We start from the raw sequence: 24077 nt of genomic DNA on the forward strand, positions 1-24077 counted from the left end.
TGAGGGGGAAGGTGAGGGGGGTAATATGTGTGAGTCCAGTTGTGGCACAGGGGAAGGGAGAATGTGGGGGAGAGAGGGCAGGGTGAGGAGAAGGGGTACCAGGCAACATATCTGGAGAACAAGGATAGATGGTGTTTGGGTCGGAACCCGTCCTTCAGACTCAAATCACCTTCCCATGTTCTCTGGAGATGCGGTCTGACCCGCTGAGTTACTCCAGCACCTTGAGTCCTTTTTCTCTTCCTTTGTTCACTCCTCCAAGCCTCTCCACCCATCAGGTTGTGTCCATCCATCTGCCCTCCATTCCTTCTCTACATCTCACCAAACCAGCCTCAAGTCCACCCACTCACCTACCCCACCCGATTCAATCTATCCATTCACCCCTCGCTGAGGAAGCATATATGGGCAAGGATGTGCTGGCTTCCAGAGGAGGTTTACAAGAATGATCCCAGGAATGAACGTTTGTCGGCACTGGGCCTGTACTCGCTGGAGCTTAGAGGAATGAGGGTGGGACCTCGTTGAAACGTACAGAATAGTGAAAGGCTTGGATAGAGTGGATGTGGGGAGGGTGATTCCACCAGTGGGAGAGTCTAGGACGAGAGGTCGTAGCCTCAGAATTAAAGGATGATACTTTAGGAAGGAATGTCTTTAGTCAGAGGGTGGTAAAACTATGGAATTATTTGCCACAGAAGGTTGTGGATGCCAAGTCAGTGGATATTTTTAACGCAGAGATAGATAGATTCTTGATTAGTTCAGGTGTCAGAGTAAATGGGGAGAAGGCAGAAGAATGGAGTTAGGAGGGGAGGGATAGACCAGCTATGATTGAATGGCGGAGTAGACTTGATGGGCCAAATGGCCTAATTCTACTACAATCACTTATGACCTTTCCACCTAACTCCACCTTATCATCTACCAGTAGCCTGTGCTGTCCCTACCCCCCCTCCCCCACTTGGTTCCATCTACCTATTATCTCCTCCCCATTAAATTCCACCCATCACTTGCAGAATCAAAGGATATGGGGAGAAAGAAGGAATGGGGTACTGATTCTGGATGACCAGCCCCGTTCCTGCTTCCTCCCCATATCTCTTGATTCTGCAAGTGCCATGATCATATTGAGAGGCAGTGCTGGCTCAAAGGGCCGAATGACCTACTCCTGCACTTATTTTCTATGTCTCTATGTTCAGCCTTACTGCATGTACTACTACTCCACGTTGAATATCTTTCCTGATCCGTCCCAATTCTGATGCAGGGTCTAGACACAAAACGTTGACTTACCACCTTTGGACTCGGGAGATGCTGCTTCATTCCATTCCGTTCTGTTGGCACCCTGTCCTTATTCCAGATTCCAGCATCTGCAGTCTCTTTTGTTCCCAGGTCAGAGGGCTTTCAATGACAAGGTTAGGGCTGGAGAAGTTGGCACTGTAAGGAGATTTGGTTGCGGTGTACAAGATCAGAACTGGCTCAGATGCATTGTCGAGAAAAGAGAGACACATAAAGCTGGAGTATCTTGGTCAGCGTGGATGAGTTGTCAAAGAGCCCTCTCTCCGTGCTGAATATGACAAAGTTAGCAGCTAACTTATGGAGATCATCAAATATATTCAAGCTCAGGAAAGGACAAACCAAATGAGCAACAATTGAAAATGTTTCATTGAAACACATAAGATTGTTAAGGGTTTGGACACGCTAGAGGCAAGAGGCATGTTCCCGATGTTGGGGGAGTCCAGAACCAGGGGCCACAGTTTAAGAATAAGGAGTAAGCCATTTAGAACGGAGATGAGGAAACAACTTTTCTCACAGAGAGTGGTGAGTCTGTGGAATTCTCCGCCTCAGAGGGCGGTGAAGGCAGGTTCTCTGGATGCTTTCAAGAGAGAGCTAGATAGGGCTCTTAAAAATAGCATAGTCAGGGGATATGGGGAGAAGGCAGGAACAGGGTACTGATTGGGGATGATCAGCCATGATCACATTGAATGGTGGTGCTGGCTCAAAGGGCCGAATGGCCTACTCCTGCACCTATTGTCTATTAATTTATCTAAAATATTAATAGAGTCATAGAGTCATACAGTGTGGAAACAGGCCCTTCGGCCCATCGTGCCCACACTGACCAACATGTCCCATCTACACTAGTCCTACTTGCCTGCGATTGGCCCATCTCTCTAAACCTGTCCCAACCATGTACCTGTCTAATTGTATCTTAAACATTGCCTCACCTACCCCCTCTGGCAGCTTGTTCCATACACCCACCCATCTTCGTGTGAAAAAGCTGCCCCTCAGATTCTAAATTTAATTCTAAAGGAAGGGAAAATAAAGTATTTGTTTCCGGGGCCTTCTCGTTCCTTTAGCATGCCGCAATAAAGCATTTTGTGAAGATAGGCACCAAATGATGGAGTAACTCAGAAGGGTCTCGACCCTAAATGTTACCCATTCCTTCTCTCCATGGTTGCTGCCTGTCCGGCTGAGTTACTCCAGCATTTTGTGTCTTCCTTGCTTTTGTGAAGTGTTGTCCAGTCCAGATATATTAGTTTACAAAATGCGATGAATAAAATTTTCGCAGAGAGCAGGATGCTGATGAGAGGATTGTGGGCTGGATTGGGCTATGATGTTGGCAGTGTTTCCGTACGGAATTAGAGACAAGCTAGAAGTTGGATGCTGGAGCTTCTGCCCTCTTGCCCTGCTGCTGGGCACACTCTGAGTGCATGGGCAGCTCCAGTGTGTACTAAGCTGAGCATCCAGATGTACTCCACATCTGGCTCTTTGGCTCGACACCAAACATGGCATTAGCGCCTACAGTGACACAGCTCATGTGAATATAGTCAAGTGGGGGGGGGGGGGCCCTCAACAACAAAACAACTAACCTTAGATTCAGGTTTTAAACATTTTGTTTCATTTAGAGATACAGCGCGGAAACAGGTCCTTCAGTCCACCGAGCCCGCACCGACCAGCGATACCTGCACGCCAACACTATACTGCAAACGCTAGGGCCAATTTACAATTATATGAAGCCAATTAGCCTACTAACCGAGATATGTCATTGGAGCGTGGGAGGAAACTGGAGAAAACCCACGCAGGTCATGGGGAGAATGCACAGACACCATCACTAGCCAGGACCCAACCCGGGCCTCTGATGCTGTAAGGCAGCAACTCTACCGCTGTGCCACCCTGCCGTCCCGTTCTTTGTATCAACATTTTTTTGTGTGCATTTTTTGTTTGTTTTGAGCGGTAGGCCATTCGGCCCATCCGCCATTCAATCACGAAAGACCTATCTTTCCTCTCAACCACTTTCTCCTGCCTTATCCCCGTTATCCTTGACACCCATACTACTCAAGAATCTGTCAATCTCCCACCTTAAAAATACCCAATGGCCAGGCCTCCACAGCCATCTGTGGCAATGATTTCCACAGATTCACCACCCTCTGAACTAAATAAATTCCTCCTCATCTCCTTTCTAATGGTACCAACTTTTATTCTGAGACTATGCCCTCTGTTTGTAGACTCTCCCACTGGTGGAAACATCCTCTCACACATCCACTCTATCCAGGCCTTTCACTTCGGTAAGTTTCAATGAGATTTCCCCTTGTATTTCTAGACTCCAGCGAGTACAGGCCCAGTGCCGTCAAAAGCTCACCGTATGCTAACCCAATCTTGACAGCTTCAGCATCTACAAAAGGTTTGAATATGAATGTTATCGACCACAAACCAGGCACTGAGTTACCACTGAGCATCCGCAAGGTGCAGAACACATCACAAAACATTGTTAAGATTCAGTTCTTACACTGGAATGGATAGAGTGGATGTGGAGAGGATGTTTCCACAGGTGGAGAGAGCCTAGGACCAGAAGCCATAGCCTCAGAATAAAAGGACATACCTTTAGGAAGGAGATGAGGTGGAATTTACTTAGTCAGAGGGTGGTGAATCTGTGGAATTCATTGCCACAGAAGGCTGGATATTTCCAGTCCATGGATATTTTCAAAGCAGAGATAGATAGATTCTAGATTTGTAAAGGGTTTCAGGGGTTATGGGGAGAAGTCAGGAGAATGGGGTTGAGAGGCAAAGATAGATGAGCCATGATTGAATGGGGGAGTAGACTTGATGGGCCGAATGGCCCAATTCTGTTTCTATCACATATGAACTTATGGGCAGTTATGAAGTGTACAGATGACATTGTCTATATCATCTTAGTGAGACATCTGGAGTATTGTGTGCAGTTTTGGTCCCCTAATTTGAGGAAGGACATTCTTGCTATTGAGGGAGTGCAGCGTAGGTTTACAAGGTTAATTCCCGGGATGGCGGGACTGTCATATGCTGAGAGAATGGAGTGGCTGGGCTTGTATGCTCTGGAGTTTTGAAGGTATATGGATCGGAAAGGTTTGGAAGGATATGGGCCAAACACAGGCCAGTGGGACTAGTGTAGATGGGGCATCTTGGTTGGCATGGGCCAGTTGGGTCAAAGGGCCTGTTTCCACACTGTCTGACTCTATGTCTCTCTCTGGCTCTAAGTTACAAAAACAATATTCAGGCAATCTCTGTGGAAATTAATTGATAATCAAAAATTTCTTCCTTGTGAAATATTCAGAAATGTAATTATATTACCATGGTGCACCAAGGCAATATATTTATCAATTGTTTTCTCTGCAGTAATATCCATTAATGTCTAATGATGAAAAGTAAAATGATAATGCTCTCCACAGCACTCCCAAAAAACATTTGTTCCAATATTCACTTGTGTAGATGGAACGTGTTGGTCAGTGTGGACAAGTTGGGCCGAAGGGCCTGTTTCCACGCTGTATGACTCCATGACTCTATAATAAGAGTTGCATAGATGTTCAGAAGAGGCCATAATCAGCTCAGCTATGAATTTCCGTCCATTGCCACAAGGGAATAGCATCTCGATTCTCTTCCAATAAGAACAGCTTGTGACCTTTGATGGGAGAAAATTTACAGCTCAATTTGCATTGCTGCAAAAACATGTGTCAATATTTAAGGAGAACTAACAAAATTACAATTGTAAATGTGGGGGGGAAAATGTCCTCTTGTTATGAAAGAAAATAATGATTTGCGAGTCGGTTTCCCCTGAATTTGTTTTTTCAGGAATGTTCACTAAACTAAAGATTAATTGAATCACTCATTTTCTAGTTTAGCATACACAAAGGGCAGATAAAAAGGAATTCTGACTGAGGAGGTCAGGCATTATGGTAGTGAAGTGTGTCGGAAGGAACTGCAGATGCTGGTTTAAACCGAAGATAGACATAAAAAGCTGGAGCATCTCTGGAGAGAAGGAATGGGCCTGAAGAAGGGCCTCGATCTAACACATCACCCATTCCTTCTCTCCAGAGATGCTGTCTGGCCCACTGAGTTACTCCAGCTTTTTCTGTCTATCTTCTATTAGTGTAGTGAAGGTTTATTATTCCAGTGGCCAAGATAGCACACCAACTACTCTCCTTACGTAGAAGGCTGAGGAAGTTTGGTAAGTCTCCAACAACTCTCATCAACTTCTACAAATGTTCCGTAGAAAGTATTTTATCAGGATGCATCACAGCTTGGTTTGGGAACAGCTCCATGCAAGAAGTTGCAGAGACTTATAGACATAGCCCAGAACATCACGCAAGCCAACCTCCCATCCAGTGACTCCATCTACACTTCAAGCTGCCTCAGCAAGACCACCAGCATCATCAAGGTCCGGCCCCACTCCCTCTTCTACCCTCTCCCATCGGGCAAGAGGTACAGAAATGTGAAAATGCGCACCTCCAGATTCAGGGACAGTTTCTTCCCACCTGTTATCAGACAACTGAACTGTCCTCTCACCAACTGGAGAGCTGTCCTGACCCCATCTACCTTGTTGGAGGCCTTCAAACTATCTTTAATCAGACTTTACTGGTCTTTATCTTGCACTAAACATTACACCCTTCATCTTCTCTCTGTACACTGTGGACACTTGGTTGTAATCATGTAGAGCCTGTTCGATGACTGGATAGTGAGCAACAAATTAGATTTTCACTCTACCTCAGTAATGACAATAATAAAATAAACTGTTCACCCTACAATTCTTGTTGCAATCATATACAATGTTGGTTAGGCAATATGGTGTTCAGTTCTGGTTGTCCCATTACACAAAGGATGTGGAGGCTTTGGAGATCGTACAGAAAGGTTGACCAGATTACTACCAGGATTAGAAGATATTAGCTATAAGGAGAGGCTGAACACTGGAGCACCAGAGGCTAAGAGGAGACCAGAAAGAAGGATGTTACATTATGAGAGACATCGATAGGGTAGACAGTCAGAACCTTCCCCCCCCCCCCCCCCCCCCCCCCCCCCGTCGGAATGTCAAAGAGTAAGAGGGAATAGATTTAAGGCGAGAGTGGCAAAGCTTAAAGGAGAAGTGCGGGGCAAGTTATTTTACACAGAGTGTGGTGGGTGCCTGGAACGGATACAAAACTGAGACAACATAGAACTAGCATATGGGTGACCAATGGTCGGCATGGACTCCTTGTATCTCTAAATTAAATCAAACTATACAAGACTTAGACCTCTTTAAAGGGAGAGAATACAAGAAAAGTTAAGACTAAAGACTATAATCTTCATGTTCATCAGTGATAGGAGCAGAATGAGGTCATTCGGCCCATCAAGTCTACTCCGCCATTCAATCATGGCCGATCAATCTCACCCTCCTAACCCCAATTCTCCTGCCTTCTCCCCATAACCCCTGACAACCGTACTAATCAATAATCTATCTATCTCTGCCTCTTTGTGGAACAAAAAAAATGATGCACACTGCAGGAGCATAAAATTCCCAGCGTTGGATAAATTGCATTAAACAATCTTCCTTTTCCGTTGATTTACCAAAATCGCTCTGGTCAGGAACTCCAAATTCACTCTCCAGGATGCGATGTGCTCAGAGAGATATTCCCTGCATCACTCAACACTGTCTGATTATGGTTGTGACTTTGATCTTCTGAGCAAAGACGTTGGACTGGAGAAAAAGCATAGCTAATCCTCACAACTCCCTGCAGACCTCACCGTATACTTGGCTAGATGCCTGGAGAACAGGTAACGGAATCCAATATTCAATCTAAACAATATGTAGCAAATTTCATCTCCCATATGAGAGGCTTAGCTTCTCTATTATAAATATCAGAAAAGGACCTGAGGGGCATTGTCAGCTCAATGATGTTAAGTATGGCTGCTTCTGCAGCTAAAGAAAAACATTAAAACACATGGATTACTTTTGTAAGGTCTCTCTACTCCATCCCCCCTCTCCAGTTTCATACCTCCCAGAACCAAATAAAAAGGAGTAAGACTTACAGAGAAATGTATACATGTTTGAATATTAGGGCACTTTGCATCCATCACCATGACGATTAAGAATGCCAACCACCACAACAAAATATCCAATTTCAGAGCAACAACCTTAATCATTGGATACCTTTCAATATGACATGTAGAACTAATTTGTGGATCAACGAGTATAAAAACATATTATTGAGAAGCTGTCAGTGTCAACTTTAGAACATACAATCTGTCTTTTCGAAACCATGACGAAGCAGCTCACATTACGAGGCAATAACCTATTGACAGATTTGGATGAAATCAAAAATCTTTGGTATTTACAGATCCATTACTGCCTTGAAATACACCCCAAATTGTGCCGCTTTTTATAATCCGCAAGTGACGAGTTTATGAAATTAATTCTGTTACGTTATTAGTTTCTCTTCTTTGGTTGATGGAGGCGGCATGCTGGGGCAGTGGTGGAGTTGCTGCCTTACAGCGCCGGGGATCCCTGTTCGATCCTGACTGCGGGTGCTGTCTGTGCGGAGTTTGTACGTTCTCCCTGGGACCTCGTGGGCTTTCTCCAGGTGCTCGTGTTACCCCCCCCCACTCCAAAGATGTATACATAGAAAGACGTATAGGTCAATTGGCTTTGGTAAAATTGTAAATTGTCCCTAGTGCGTAGGATAGTGTTAGTGTCAGGGCATCGCTGGTCGGCACGGACTAGGTGGATTGAAGTACCTGTTACCATGCTGTATCTCTGAAGTTTAAAGTCTAAAAGTGTCAAGATAGCAATTTCTCACAAATAAGAGGCAAAATCTGAACATAATTGTCAGTTGTTTTACCCTGTATTTATGTTTTTAATTAATTTACTGTAGTGTAATTTACGTTAGCCAAACATAAAATGTTGGAGGAACTCAGTGAGTCAGGGAGCATCTGTGGAGGGAATGGATGGACGACATTTCGGGTCAGGACCCTTTTTTAGGTTTGCATGGTTCGAAAATGGGTCCCAACCCGAAACGTTATCTACTCATTACCTTCACAGATGCTGCAAAACCTGCTGCTTTCCTTCAGTAGGAAGGAACGGCAGATGCTGGTTTAAACCACAGATAGACACAAAATACTGGAGTAACTCAGTGGGACAGGCAGCATCTCTGGAGAGGAGGAATGGGTGATGTTTCGGGTCGAGACCCTTCTTCGGGTCGACACCCAGTCTGAAGAAGGGTCTCGACCCAAAACGTCACCCATTCCTTCTCTCCAGAGATGCCGCCTGTCCTGCTGAGTTACTCCAGCATTTTGTGTCCATCTTCAAGTTCCTTCAGTTTGTCAACCGTTTACTCAAGATTCCAGCATTTGCAGTCTCTTTTGTCTCTGATTTAAACTGTTGTTTATTACAAGTAGCTTGAATCATAGTTTCAATTAAAATGGGAGATACACACATCAAATATTTTATGCTTATCATATGACAAACAGCAATGCTCCAAAACCCAAGGAAGATCAAACCAACTTTCTATCTGAATCTGATAATATATTGCACAATCATTCATAAACAACTGAGAAATGTAAGATTTGCCTGATCTATGAACATGCTATGTATTACTAAATGTTTCTGCAGTAGTTTCCTCCTGATGGTTTATGTACAGAACTGCTCTTTCCAAAGATGGAGTCAATCAATGGGTCAGGCAGCAATCCTGGAGGAAAAGGATGGGAGACATTTTGGGTCGGGACCCTTCTTCAGACTGAAACGTCACCCCTCCTTTTTCTCCAGAGATGCTGCCTGATGCGCTGAGTTGCTCCAGCACATTATGACTATCTTTGGTACAAACCATCACCTGCAGTTCTTTGTTTCTACTGCTGTTTCCAACTTGGATCTTTCTCACTTAAAGCCCTGTCCCACGGTATGAGTTCATTCCCGCAAGGGTTCTCCCGAGTTTGCCCTGATTCAAACTAGGAGATTTACGGTAATGGCCACTCGTCGGTGCTCGGGGCTCTCGTGGACATTTTTCATCATGTTGAAAAATCTTCACGAGTCTTCCATAGAAACATAGAAAATAGGTGCAGGAGTAGGCCATTCGGCCCTTTGAACCTGCACCGCCATTCAATATGATCATGGCTGATCATCCACCCCGTGCTTACCTGCCATTAGCGAGTGTTCCCGAGTACCTATCGTTAGCGCTAAGAGACGTCCCAAGCTCCGACGTACCCGCTACGTTCATTCTCCGGGCGTACCACGAGTATGATTTTTTTTTAAACTCGGGAGAGCCCTTGGAATGAACTCGTACCATGAGACAGGGCTTTTATAACAGGAAAGGTTCCTTCACCAAACAACGAGTCCATTTTTAACCACAATTAGGAATCATGTAGCGACCTGGAACAACTTTGGTGTGGCACGGTGGCGCAGCGGTAGAGTTGCTGCCTTACAGCGCCAGAGTCCCCGGTTTCGATCCTGACTACGGGTGCTATCTGCACGAAGTTTGTACTTTCTCCCTGTGACCGTGTGGGTTTTCTTCGGGTGCTCTGGTTTCCTTCCACACTCCAAAAATACGCAGGTTTGTAAGTTAATTGGCTTGGTATAATTGTAAAATTGTTCCGAGTGTGTCTAGGATAGTGGTCACTGGTCGGCTCGGACGTGGCCAGCCGAAGGGCCTGTGTCCGCACTATATCTCCAAACTAAACTAAACTGAAACTTGAAGGATGCACAGTTCCATGTTATTAATCGAGTTGCTAACATAGTCTATACGTCTACAACATTGGGGAGATCGGTGTAGTAGCAATGGTTGACATTTACCATCTGACTATGTATAAAGTAGCCAAAATGATCAGTTGCCAAAACATAGGTAACATTTCAAAGGCTGGCAAACCCAACGCTAATAAAAAAAACTATTTTAGTTTAGGCCCAGATCATCAGATGTACCGTATACAAGGACGAGGTGGATACATATTTGAAAAATTAAGGAATTGAGAGTTAAGGGGAATTGGTACAAAACAAGGGGTTGAGACCAACATACATAAGCCTCGATCAACTTAAATAGTGGGGCAGGCCCGAGGAGCTTGGTGGCCTACTCTTGTTTCTGTTTTTTATGTTCTCGATCATATTTAGTTCCTCGAATGTAAGCCAGACATCTTAAGGACTCCATCCTTTTGAAGAAAGTCAGTTACATTGTTAAAAAGTTAAGTCAGGCTAAATATATTGCTCGGTCGAACAGTCTGAAGAAGGGTCTCGAGCTGAAACGCCACCCATTCCTTCTCTCCAGAGATGTTGCCTGACCCGCTGAGTTACTCCAGCATTCTGTGTCTGTCTTTGGTGAAAACCAGCATCTGCAGTTCCTTCCTCGACATTAAGCATAATACTTACCTCATTTGAATTAATTTCCTCCCTGTAATTAATGCGATTGCTTTTGATCAACTGCCTTAAGAAAAAGTGTTGGAAATGAATTTATTCTTTTAATTTTGTTAAATTAATCTTATATTATTTAGGCATTTAGAAATGGGACTGTGGTTGCATGACCTTTCAAAATGCAGGCCACTGAGTAAGACCCATTAATTGGTCATGGACTCTTGTTTTGGCCACCATGTTATAGGATAGATGTTGTCAATCTTGAAAGGGTGCAGATAAGATTCATCATTGCTCTGTGTTGCTAGGAATCGAGGGACTGATCTATAGGGAGAGGTTGAGCAGGCGAGGGCTTTGTACCATTGGGTTGAAAGCTGCCCAAGCAAAGTATGAGATGCTGTTCCTCCAATTTACGTTTGGCCTCACTCTGACAATGGAGGAGGCTCAGGACAGAGGCCAGTGTGGGAATGGGAAGGGGAGTTGAAGTGTTTGGCAACCGGGAGATCACGCTGGCCGAGGCGGGCTGAGTATATGCTCGGTGCAGAAATGGAGGCCTTACAGGTGTGTTAGGTTAGATTCCACAACGTAACGTTAACTATAATTGCGCCATGCCAATTCAAGCAGTCAGAAATTTGTACACACTACGTATAAAGAGAGAAAAAAACAAATCCCCGCACTTGACTGGAACACTGTGCTGAGTATATATTTATCATTGGTTATCAATGTCACAGGAAAGCAGGCCTGGAAAATGTAAATTTGAATTCCAAAGGGATGTCTGAATCAGTGTGGTGTAAACAATGAAAGATAGCTTAGCATTCGAGTGATCACTCACAATCATTGCTGCTACGACAACTCTATTTATTTGAACACAGCGGGAGTCATTGCCAAGTTAGGCTACTTAGTTCTGCCCCGCGTATGTGTTTGGGATGGAGAGGGCTTGCAGTGGCTCACAATTGCACAAAGCCAACATTTATCGACTTCACTGCAAAACCAGATTGCAGGACGGTTACTTTTAAGTCACGGAAGACGACTCGCTGATGTGGGGAAACGTGGCCTGGTCTTTATTTTCGGTTATTAAGTCAAGATAAACCGTAGTGTTTGCAAATAAGTGAATTTATCTGTGGTTGTTGCTCACAATACATTCATACATTACAAAATAAAGCAGTTTAATCATTCAAAGCAAGCTTTCATTTGCCAAATGTTAACGTAAGCAACCTCCGGGCCTTTATTTGCATCGGACAAGATTATCTGGTTTAGATAGAACATACAACATAGAACAGTACAGCACAGGAACAGGCCCTTCGGCCCACCATCTCTGCACCAAACATGATAAGTTCATGTTCAAGGAACAGAATTAGGTCATTCGGCCCATCAAGTCTACTCTGCCATTCAATCATGGTAGATCTATCTTTCCCTCTCAACCCCATTCTCCTGCCTTTTCCCCACAACCTCTGACTTCCTTGCAAATCACGAACTGTCAATCTTCGTCTCAAAAATATCCATTGACTTGGCCTCCACAGCCGTCTGTGGCAATGAATTCCACAGATTCACTAAAGAAATTCCTCATCTCATGATGCCAAGCTGAACTAATCTCATCTGCTTGCAAATGATCCATACCCCTCCATATCCATGCACTCATCTCAAAGCCTCTTAAACACAAGACGTATTACAGTATTACTGCATTCATGACTTGCATTTAAAAGTAAACTTCCAGGACAACTTTGTTCTAATGAAATAATTCACTTTCCCTCCTTTCTGGAAGTCAAATGAAGCAATATTTTTTTTTCAAGTTCAGAAGTCAGAGCGTCATACAGCAGGGAAACAGGCCCTTCGGCCCAAGTTACCCGTGCCGACCAAGATGCCCCATCTACACCAGACACGCCTGTCTGCATTTGGCCCGTATCCCTCCAAACCTTTCTCATTCATGTACCTGTACAAATGGATTTTAAATGCCAACAACTCAAGGATCCAGAGGGCACAGGCTTAGGGTGAAGGGGAAAAGATTTAATAGGTCTAGACAGGTAATTAGACAGGTACACAGATCGGACAGCTATAGAATGTGGGCCAAACACAGACAGGTAGGAATAGTATAGATGGGGCACATAGGCCGGTGTGGACAAGTTGGGCCGAAGGGCCTGTTTCCACGCTGTATGACTCTATGATGAATCAGCACAAACATTTAAAATGATCTTGTCCAATCTGTTAAGAAGCACGATTGGACCTTTGGCAAAGTTACTTCACTTCTCTCACACTGCTAGCCTCAGAGAGTTTGCCCATTCATCACTGTATCAGCAACCAGTTCGGTCTTGAAGCTGCGGTGACTATATTGCATTTGAACGATAATTGAGCGACAAGAGGTAACAATTTCTGTGACTGAGCACTCTGTTCTCCCTGAGTACCGAGCCCTGGGTAAGAACTGCTACAGAATGTTGAAACACACATTGTGAATTGGAGTGTACACTGTGTCGTTAATTTAATCGTCAATAGCGGGTAGCGTAATCACTTGCAAGCTTAACAGATGGCACAGTGGCTAGGCTGGTAGAGTTGCTGCCTCACGGTGCCAGAGACCCCGGGTTCGATCTTGACCTCGGCTCCTGCCAGTGTGGAGTTTGCACGTTCTCCCTGTGTCCCCGCGGGTTTCCTCTGGGTGCACCAGGTTTCCTCCCACGTCTCGAAGACGTGCAGTTTGGTAGTTTGATTGGCCTCTGTATATTGCCCCTGGTGTGTTGAGAGTGGATGTGAAATTGGGATAACATTGTGTGAACAGGTGAATGGTAGTCAGCGTGGACTCGGTGGGCGAGAGAGCTGTTTCAATGTTGTTTCAGAAGGAACTGCAGATGCTGGAAAATCGAAGGTAGACAAAAATGCTGGAGAAACTCAGCGGGTGCAGCAGCATCTATGGAGCGAAGGAAATAGGCAACGTTTCGGGCTAAAACCCTTCTTCAGACAGTGTCAATGTTGTATCTCTTAAGATTGTATGTTTGTTTTTGAGAATGTTAACAACTTTAGCACGCATTATTGATGGCATAGCATCAATGGGCGGCAGGGTTGCGCAGCAGTAGAGTTGCTGCCTTACAGGACCTGACTTCGATCGTGTGTGTGTGTGCGTGCGTGTGTGCGTGCGTGTGTGCGTGCGTGTGTATCGTTGGCCGGCACGGACTCGGTGGACCAAAGGGGCCTGTTTCCACACTGTATCTTTAAACTAAACTAAACTAAACACGTGTGGTTTTATAAATTTAGGTTAATGTTTGTAACAGATTGGGGGCAACTTTTCATTCAAACTATTGATAACCAAACTGGTTTTGTATTCATCATAGTTTGCTAAATGCTGCTGGCATACAGCATTGTGCCAGTGGCGATGGTGTAGTAAGGACAAGGAGATTGTGGGAGAGGTTGACGGTGAGAATGAGAGGTGGGGTGCCCTGCACTGGCCAAAATGTACCGCTTGACTTCACATCCTGAGGCAGAGTTTTCTATTGCTGGAGGCACCGTCAGATGTACAGGGGCAGCAACCCATTCACAAAGACCTAAGACAACGTGTAATGGGACAGCATGAACGCAGACTGCCAAGGCAACCACAGCCTGTACCTTTTGTGCCAGGGGCACTTTCCAGGTTATGACGGGGAACATCTGTAATATCAGCCATTTGGCGGCCAAAGGTGTACAGATGTTAAAGATAGCAAATACTAGGTTCCTGTGCATCTTTATCAGCACAGAGTCAAAGAGTTATACAGCATTGAAACAGGCCCTTCAGCCCAACTTGCCCATTCCGAGTAAGATCCCCCATCTAGGATGGTTCCATTTGGTCCAGATCCCTCTCCACCTTTCCAATCCGTGTACCTGTCCGAGCGTCTTTCAAAATTGCTGTGTTGCTTCGGGACGTGGGAGGGAGCAGGAGCAATGCGAACCTTGCCCCTTGTTTGTAATTATCCCCGTGTCACCTGACCAAAACTACGAAATAAGATTGAATATTGCGATCCACATTGATGCCACCAACCCTAAGCCAAACCAGGAAAAAAAAATCTCACTCTTCCTGTCATATGAATGAATGAATGAATGCAAGTCACAATTAAATTATTTGTTTTGCGTACCCAAGGTATGCAAAGAGTTGCCACATAAAGGGCGCCGAAAAAGTTACAAAGTCATCCCGTGCCAGATTCTCCTTTGTTCTTCCTCCCCCCTTTCCCCCCACGGCAGTCCCCCCATGCCGGGTCCCCCTTTGTTCTCCCCTCCCCCCCCCCCCCCCCCCCCCCCCATGCCGGGTCCCCCTTTGTTGTTCTCCCCTCCCCCCCCCCTGGCCCCCCCCCGCCGGCTTCCCCCTTGATCCCCCCCCCCCTCCCCCCCCCCCCCCCTCCATAGCGGTCCCGCCACGCTGGGTCCCCCATTGTTCAGGGCAGCGTGTCTTCCGGCTCCCACTTGGGCCATCCTCAGGAGTGGGCGCTAACCCCCCCCCAACGACCACAGACCTCCTCGTCGACCGACGCCGGCTCCACTCCTGATGCCACTGTTCCGTGTCTTTACCTGCTCTGGCCCTCCTACCTCTTGCCCTCTATGGATGCAGCACGGATAGGAGGAACCCAGTAGCTTGCAGTGAAGGAAGATGCAATGTGGAGCTGCTGGACTCACTCGAGCAGCTCTGAGCCCACGCGCATAAAGAATAAAACCTGGCTCCAAGCTCCACCATCTGGGCTGACTATCAGTCAAGCAACAGTAAAGGGACTGGCGGAGTGGCATGGACTGCTGGGACATGGATGTTCTCATCCCAGGTTTGGACAATTTGTTTTCCATCGCTGATCCCTCAGGTCCATGCCTCAACAGTCCTTGTAATCTATTAGAGGACAGATTGCTGGGCAGATCTGACACCCTTTCAGAGTCCCCTGGAACACTGGTGTACAGCTCCGATGGCAGAAGACTGAGCTCCCACTGTTCTCAGTGGGTGGCCTCTGCTTACACTGCAACATAAGGCACCAGATGCTCGGCAAAAGGAAGGGTCGGCAGCTGTTGAAATGGAGCTGGCCCCGTCTTCCGTACCAGAAAGGCAAGACTCAAGCCAAACCAGAACCAAGCCGGCATGAGGACAGAGATGCTGTCTGGCCCGCTGAGTTACTCCAGCTTTTTTGTGTGTGTCTCTCTTCGTTTTTAACCAGCATACGGTGTGCCTTCCTACACAACTCATCTGCTCCCCTGCGAAATCTCCTCAAGCTATGACTACTTCGAAGAACCTATCTTGAAGCAACATCCTCTCTCACTGCACCCCATCTGTGAGCACTCCTGCTAATCTCTTGTTTACCTCTCTCCCGACTCTCAGTCTGAAGAAGGGTCTCGTCCCGAGACCTCACCTATTCCTTTTCTCCAGAGATGCTGCCTGACCTGCTGAATTACTCCAGCTTTTTGTGTCCATCCTAGATGAGGACTTTCTCGTTCCACGTAGGCTTTGGGGTGGCCCGGCCAATTGATGGAGCATTTCGCAGTGCGCATCCATCTGCCTGGGGGCAGCTTCCATGAAGTCTTCTTCCCAGTCCCCAGCATCTATCATCAGGGGAGGTTGAGCAACCAGGAAATCCATGCTCATACCACCTGCGCTCTGTGAACCAGAAGGGATTGCGTCATGAGGCTGGGCCTTCCAGTGGGCCAAATGGGTGGCACGCACAGTGGCTCAGCAGTGGAGTTGCTGCTTTACAGCGCCAGAGACCCAGGTTGGAACCTGACCACAGTTGCTGACTGTATGGAGTTTGTACGTTCTCCCTGTGACTGCACGTGTGTTCTCCAGGTTCTCCGGTTTCCTCCCACACTCCAAAGACACAGAGGCTTGTAGGGTAACTGGCTTGGTATGATTGTAAATTTTTGTGTGTGTGTGCGTGTGTGTGTGTGTGTGTTAGTTACTGCGTGTTACTGCGCGGCATCACAGGTCGGCGCAGACCCGGTGGGCCGAAGGGCGTGTTTCTGCGCTGTACTTCTAAACTAAAACTAAACTAAGGAGGAGAATCAGGTAAAACTCTGCGCCTGCCATCCCCAGACTCACTGTCATTCTTTCCAATGGAGATACCATGACATTGGATAGACAGTAAATGCTGGAGAAACTCAGTGGATCTGGAGAAAAGGAATTGGTGACGTTCCAGATGACTGGATCTCTGCTTGTCTCCTGTTGCCGGAACCAATTGTTTGTCAATAACAGTTTGTAAAGGCGGGGCAGTGGCACAGCGGTAGAGCTGCTGCCTCACAGGTCAGAGACCCGGGTATGATCCTGACTACGGGTGCTGTCTGTGTGGAGTTTGCACGTTCTCCCTGTGACTAAGTGGGTTTCCTCCGGGTGCTCCAGTTTCCCCCCACATCCCCAAACACCTCCAGGTTTGTGGGTTAATTGGCTTCTGTACTTCTTCACTCAGAGCATGGTGAGTGTATGGAACGAGCTGCCAGAGGAGGCAATTGAGGCAGGTACGATAACGGCATTTAAAAGATACTTGCGCGGAGTACACACTTGGGAAAGGTTTCGAGGAATATGGGCCACACTTGCAATATGGACGCACCTGGATGGGGCATCTTGGTCAGTATGGCCAAGTTGGGCTGAAGGGCCTGTTTCCGTGTTTGTAGGACTCTATCAACAAGCACCAGGCAAAACCCCCCAAGAGTGGCTAACAAGTATAGAAGTCCTACATTTGGATGCGGATTCAGAATCGGAAGTGACATTTATGGAAAGTGCCAGCAATCTGGCATGGAGCAGTCAGCATTTCCCTGCACGGTTTAGCTCAATCATGCCGTGAATAATTGGTTTTACATTTGTTCTTTTTTTATACAATGCAAAAATATAAAACTCTAAATTTAAACGTAAATAGGCTGTTTGGCTTTACAAACATTTTGGGACCAAGTTAGGCACGGTGGACAGCGGTAGAGCTGCTGCCTTACAGCGCCAGCGACCCGGGGTCAGTCCTGACTACAGGTGCTGTCTGTAGGGAGTTTGTGACCTGCGTGGGTTTTCTTCAGGTGCTCCGGTTTCCTCCCACACTCCAAAGACGTACAGGTTTGTAGGTTAATTGGCATCGGTAAAATTGTAAATTGTCCTTGTGTGTGGGATAGTAAGGGGATCAGCGTGGATTCGGTGGGCCGAAGGGCCTGTTTCCACGCTGTATCGCACAATTAAACGGAACTAAATTTTATGGCCCCACAACGTAATTGAACAAGATCGACCAATTTGGGCGAAAGGGGTGACGGGACGGCATTGAAATCAGGTTTCCTATTGCTCCAGCGACAAACTTTGATCAGCGCGTAATATCCATCAGCCAGAAACAACACAGTGGGCTAACATTCTTGCCCGAGAATCAATTCTCAAAATCTACACACACACTAGGATCAATCGAGAAGGATTAAATGAGACAGATTAACGACATTTTCATGAACTCCTTAAGTCATTTATTTGGAGTTCTATGAATTGTTCTGGCTTTATACTTGCCTCATTTACAAAAAAGGCAAGCTTTTAGCAAACAAGCTAAGTCGTGCTTTCACCTAGCCTTAAAAAAAAAATACTTCTGCCAGTGTGCATTTTGATATATCTTTAATCCAATTGTCTTTTTTTTAATAAATGTATTATTGTGTGCACTTATGCAGCATGTAGAATCGCTAGCTCTGAGACGTGACATCTCTGCCATTCAAATGAAAATGAGTATTATACTTATGTGGTCCAAACTTTTGTTGTGCACTTTTCCATTATGCATTCTTCCCTCATCTTCAATATAGAATGAGGAATTCACTTCCATTATCAATGCACAAGCGTTCACCTCTGCCCGTGGGTTTATGGTTTCTCGGACACTGATGGCGCGATTGAACTTTCGAATCGTATGAAAATTCAAAAAAAAAAAATTTAGCGGCGTTCAAATGCTGCATATCTGTTTGGGCTGTCAAGTAACGCTGCCCATCTCCGCATGATTACAGTAGCTTTTGCCTATGCACCATTGAGTGAAAAATGGGCTTCAAATGCTTTGTGAAATGCCGCCACCAGTGGCCACAGAATCATTAACTTTCGCTTATGGAGGAGATTTAAAACAGCAATTATATACAATACAATATAAATTTCATTTAAGCCACTTCCAAAATTAGATCATTTACTTGACATAAGAACTCTCAAAAGATATTAATTATCATCGATGATTAATTTCCTTCTTCACACAATTGGAAAATAGTGCTAAAAGATTTAAGGCAAATATAGATCCACATAATTATATATTAAAATTAGCAAGGCTAAGAGAGATTCATACCAACAATACCCCATTAATTATCTTTTAACCAATGTATATTTATTCCTCTTGTTATGCATGATTTTCAAACCTACCTTCCCCAGATGAACTAAAGATTAATCCAACCTTCCGCTAGCTTTCCCTAATATTAATTTTGAACCAACATTCATTATTCGACAATCAACACAAAATCGCAAGAATCAGTTTTGCATCATCGACTGGAATTTCAAATCCGCAATTTTATCAACCAGTTCAATAAACCATTTAGTAAAAATCTAATGCCATAATGCAGCTAGGTGGCAGAACCAAATTAAAGAGTTTATTTTCCCCTCTCTATTTAACAATTACGACATTTGCAAACACTTTTATCGATTGCAAATGCAAATTGAAATCATGCCAAAATATTTGCTGTGTTTTATACCCATGGTTCAGAAAATAATAATTAAAAGTATTTTACAAATTATAACCTCAAAGTCCAGTTAATTAATTTGCGAAAAAAATCTGTTATATATTCTTATGCAAAATGGAGCCAATTATCGAGTCCAAAAGGCTATTCAGTGCCATAACCCTTCTTAACGGAAAAGATGGTTTAAACATGCAACCAAACACAACAATTTCTCATTGAGTGCCAAATTTAGTACATAGTGGTACAAAGACCAGGATTATCCCCCTCTGTTAAATACTTAAAAATCAAAACCCAAACTGAGCAAGAAACTAGTATAAGATTATAATAACAGGATCATGTTCAGTGGAAAAAAACAAGTGTCCAAAGTTCTTTCGTGTCACTTTCTTTACAGGGACTCTCCCAGGCACTGAAAGGACCCATCTGAATGTTCGTAGAAGCTCATTTTGAAACCATCCCTTTGAACTGGATTCATGGGGTATTTGCATAAGAAGATTTCAGTGAAGAGAATGGGGTTGGTACTGCATCTGGTCATTAATATGCCTGGTAATTCTGCATATTGCAAACCCATTGATGCATTACTAAAGACTCAAACTCAAGGACAGTGATCCCAATGCTATTGTTTGATGACTTCTTCTTTTCTGAGGGGATTGAATTTACTTAAAGTGTTTACTTGGTGAACGCAGTTAGTACAAATTACATTCTTATATGAAAACCAGGACCGGGAGCTTGATGGATATAAATTAAACATGAACTAATAGACAATGAGCATGATTTAATATATGTTAGCACTGGTGGTTTTTGTTCATTACCCAAGGCTCCGACCCAAATGAATGTTTACCCTCCAAAATATCTTGAGCAAATGTAATATTTTTATTTTAGGCTGTATTGCAGCCCTGTTGTGAAGTATGTCATTGCATTAAAAGAAATCGTAGAAGGTACAAGGAGAAGAAAAGCATATTTTGGTTCCGCCATAACGGGGCCTTAATACTGACCAGAAATTGAACATTTGAAGAAATAATCAGGAGTGTCAATGCCGTGCATGTGTATTAAAAATCGCAATTTATGCAAAGTCCATCAGCATTATGCATGTCTGTTGGGCTTAAAAATGTTGGACGGTCTCTAAGTATTAAGCAGCTCCTATATTTACCTGTGATATCTTTGGCTATTTTCTCCCGGCACTGAACAAATCAAGTCATCTCCGTTGTTGGTTTATGTCAAAAGCCACGTAAAAAAAAACATTAGATGCTGTAAGCACCCCTCCACTTTACAACAGGAACGGAAATAAAATGACGTTTCAGGGCATAGGGTGTACGTTCTGCCATAAGGTGATACAGGGACCCCATCAGATATTAAACCCTAGCTAAACCCAAGGCAACGGCTGGTAACATGTCACTTATTTGATACCGAAACCCCAGTAAGTATTAAAGACATAAATACTAATTTCTCCTGCTTTTTTAAACTGATTAATGGTAGAGGCTTAAACTGATTCGTTTATTAGCTCTTGTAAGAGGCAATTAATTCAGCAAAACAAAAAGCAAATGGATACAAACAGGAGAAGTGGATGTAAATGGGTGGAATTGTGATGTAGCGTGTTAGAGGGAGAAAATTAGATTTGTTTCAAAAGAAATGAGAAATAAATTCAAAATAGATGCGCTTTTTAAAAAAATTGCCCTATTTGTTTGAACCATTGCATTGTTTTCCCCATTTTCTACACACTGAAGCGCTGTCGTGGGTCCGATTGGGCAATCCTATCCGAGGGCAAGATATTCTTTTTTTCCCCCCTCTCATTCTACAACTCCGAGAGAAGACATCAAAGAACACGGAGATGTGCTCTTTGTTTTGTTTGGTCCCTGACTCTCAACATGTGGTTTCTTTGGCCAAACATCGGCACCTTTTAACCTATTCTGTTCAGCTTAGCCATGAGGCCCAATTGAGCATTAGTGAAACTATGGTAACCAATAATCTCCGTCTAGCTGAATAGAAACTATGTATCTTGTCACACAAAAACTGCCCGGACATCACGGTCCCAGACAAGTTTCTTTACAGGCACTTGGCTCCATCATTGACACCCAGCCTGCCTCATTGAAAATGTGTCAAAACCCTTTGCCTTCTGCAATGCTATCTGCCTCGATGGTAATTTATATTTAACAAACAGGACGTTGTTCTCTGCAAGACACAAGCATCTGATTATCTACCCCCAATGTTTTCACCGAATCAAAAAAAAATGGAGGCTTTAGGAAAGGGTGAGAAAAAGGCTGGAAAGCCCGGCAGGAGAGTGTCTTGGCTTCCGAGATAGAGGGAGGGAGAGGGAGGGAGAAGGGAGAAGGGAGAGGGGGGGGGGGGGGGGGGAAAGAGAGAGAGAGGAGAGAGAGAGAGAGAGAGAGAGAGAGGGGGGAGAGGGAGGGTAAGGGATAAGGGGGGGAGGGAAGATTGAAGGAGAGAGGGAAGGAGGGAGGAAGAGAAGAAGGAGAGAGAGGGGAGAGAGGGAGGGAAGGTGGGAGGAGAGAGAGAGAGAAAGCTATTTCTTGCCCCTGCATGTGTTTGCGACAAGCATCCACAGAACTACAAGCAGCAGGATGCTGCCAACAGCCTTAACAACGCTGGTTTCATTAAGAGGAGCAAACGGTGCACAGTGTTGGTGGATAGCAGCACACAGCCAGCAAGATGCAGGCTTCTCTCAGAGCCAGGCTGGGTCTGAGGGTTCATCGCACCTACGAGTAATTAAACCAGGGGCTTCTCCAGCAACTGTCATTTTCCATTTTGAGGCTTCTGTTGAGACGGTGCAGTGGTAAAAGTGCCTGGAAAGTTGACCTGACACATCCTGGCAGCCTTCTGCTCCTGGTAGCTTGGCATATTTGGTCATTTAGTAGGTCCTTGTGAAGATCAAAAGGGCCACGATTTTTTCTCTTAAACAGCAGGGAAAAGAACATCAAAAAGGTGTAAATTTCATTCCCCCAGTTTTGATTAAGTCAAGCATGAAATGAAATGTAATACTCTCAAGTGGTGCTGGTTTACACTATTGATGTCGTTACTTCTGCTTCACGAAGCCTAATCAGCTGACAGCGAGTTGAACAAACGCACTGAGCCTTTCGGGTGGCCAAATGGAGTGTTTGAGCTTGGCTGAAAAGAAAGCTTAATACTCCCCTCTTCAAGCCAAGTCCCAGCCAACTGTGTGAAACCCTTGCTGTACTACACCCTACTTTTCAAGTCCAATGGCCGGTACCATCCCTGTCCAACAAAATCCCACAAGGAAAAACATTTTTTTTTTAAAGGCCTGAATTTAAAAAAAAGTTTGTGTGTGTGTGAGTTCTGTTGTTATTCCACGAGGTCAGAGTTAAAATAATCTTCTGCAGAAAAAAAATAACCGGCGTAGCCCAGTTTGTGAATTAATCCATATTTGCTTTATTCTTCTTTTCCTGCTGCCCTTTGGCCTCATCAGATTTAGAAACATTTAAAGTGAAATGCAAATAATGAAAGGAGGTTGAAAGGGCTGATGCATATAATAGCGCTTAACTTTAAACCTGGTGAATGGAAACTCTGAATGCTGCAAAATTCTGCACTGTGTCGGACAATCACCATAATCTTGTAGCTAAAGGGTCTTATTTTTTTGTGTGACAAACTTTCTTTAATTTTTTCTTTTTAGGGCCTCATTTGCGCCACTTGTTCTCACTCTTGCCTTCTTAAATTTTATGCTGCCACCACTATAGAGTTGGTCGCAGAATGGAGTGGCTTTTGTAAAGACTTAATAGAATCTTTAACGCTCCCGACAATCCACTCCCATTGAGTTGCATTAAGTAGATATTATGGTGGGACAAAGAAGCTAAATAGCTGAACATCAACCTCATTAGGCATGCAGGCAAGCCTTGAGCCATTTCACGCTGAAGCCTATTGTCAGTGGGAACACCAGGTGAGCTTTAAATTGCAAATGATATCCTGAAAAGGCAAGAGAAGGCGCGGAGAATAGGTCCCGCAGAAAGGAAAATGGTTTCGGAGCAGAAGAAAATGAAAGGCATTGTTGAAACCACTCTGACCGTGGCAAATGTAATACATCATGGCATGAGGAAGCTGAATACTGCACTTGAGACTTGGTATGTTTTTACTGACTGCACTTTACATCATTGTGTGAAATAAGCCACAGATATAATCGTGCAAATAAACAAAAAAACAAGCCCGCCAGAAAGTCAACTCGGAATAAAAACACACAAACAAATACATTAAAATAATATAGCGACGACACACTATAGGGGCCTATTCACGCCATCCCGCCTGAAAGATTATCTCTCCTGAAATAAATATACTTATTCATGTATACCAAGCCTAATCGCTTCTCAGATCAACATATTAATAAAATGGTCTCCGAAGAATTACTTGTAACTGCAAAGTGTTTAAGCAACTGACATTAAGATACTGAGCTCCTGAAAACATATTCCCAGTCAGAGCCCTTCTCTGTCACCTTAGCGGATGAATAATTGTGGCGTTGCATTCTCCTTGTCATAAATGGCAGGAATGAGGGACCCGAAGGGATGCACTGGCAAGATTGGAGCCATACAAGCACAGTAAATTAAAACAAGGATTATACTAAACATGATTGGGGATGACAAGCAGGGCAGTGGTAGCCACATCAAGTAGCTTGCTGCCCATATGGTCTTTACAAGGGCTGTGTGTTGTTGTGTTTAATAGGGTTTAGTTTTGTTTTAGAGATACAGCGCGGAAAACAGATCCTTCAGGCCCACCGAGCCTGTGCCGACCAGCGATCCCCGCATGCTAGCACCATCCTACATACACACATGCTGTCTGTCACACACACACACACACACACACACACACACACAAACACACACGCTGTCTGTCA

At 44.6% G+C, this 24077-nt stretch overlaps 1 long non-coding RNA gene across 1 annotated transcript in view; it reads right to left on the minus strand.

Moving 5' to 3' along the window:
- Nucleotides 1–968: 968 nt before the first annotated feature.
- The window catches only part of LOC129705048 (uncharacterized), a 203194-nt gene continuing 180085 nt past the window's right edge, over nt 969–24077 (minus strand). Inside the window, exon 8 of the long non-coding RNA XR_008724842.1 lies at nt 969–1416. This is a non-coding gene — a long non-coding RNA (uncharacterized LOC129705048). The remainder of the gene's footprint in view (nt 1417–24077) is intronic.

Source organism: Leucoraja erinacea, chromosome 17 (genome assembly GCF_028641065.1).
Source record: "Leucoraja erinacea ecotype New England chromosome 17, Leri_hhj_1, whole genome shotgun sequence".
Classification (NCBI taxonomy): domain Eukaryota; kingdom Metazoa; phylum Chordata; class Chondrichthyes; order Rajiformes; family Rajidae; genus Leucoraja; species Leucoraja erinaceus.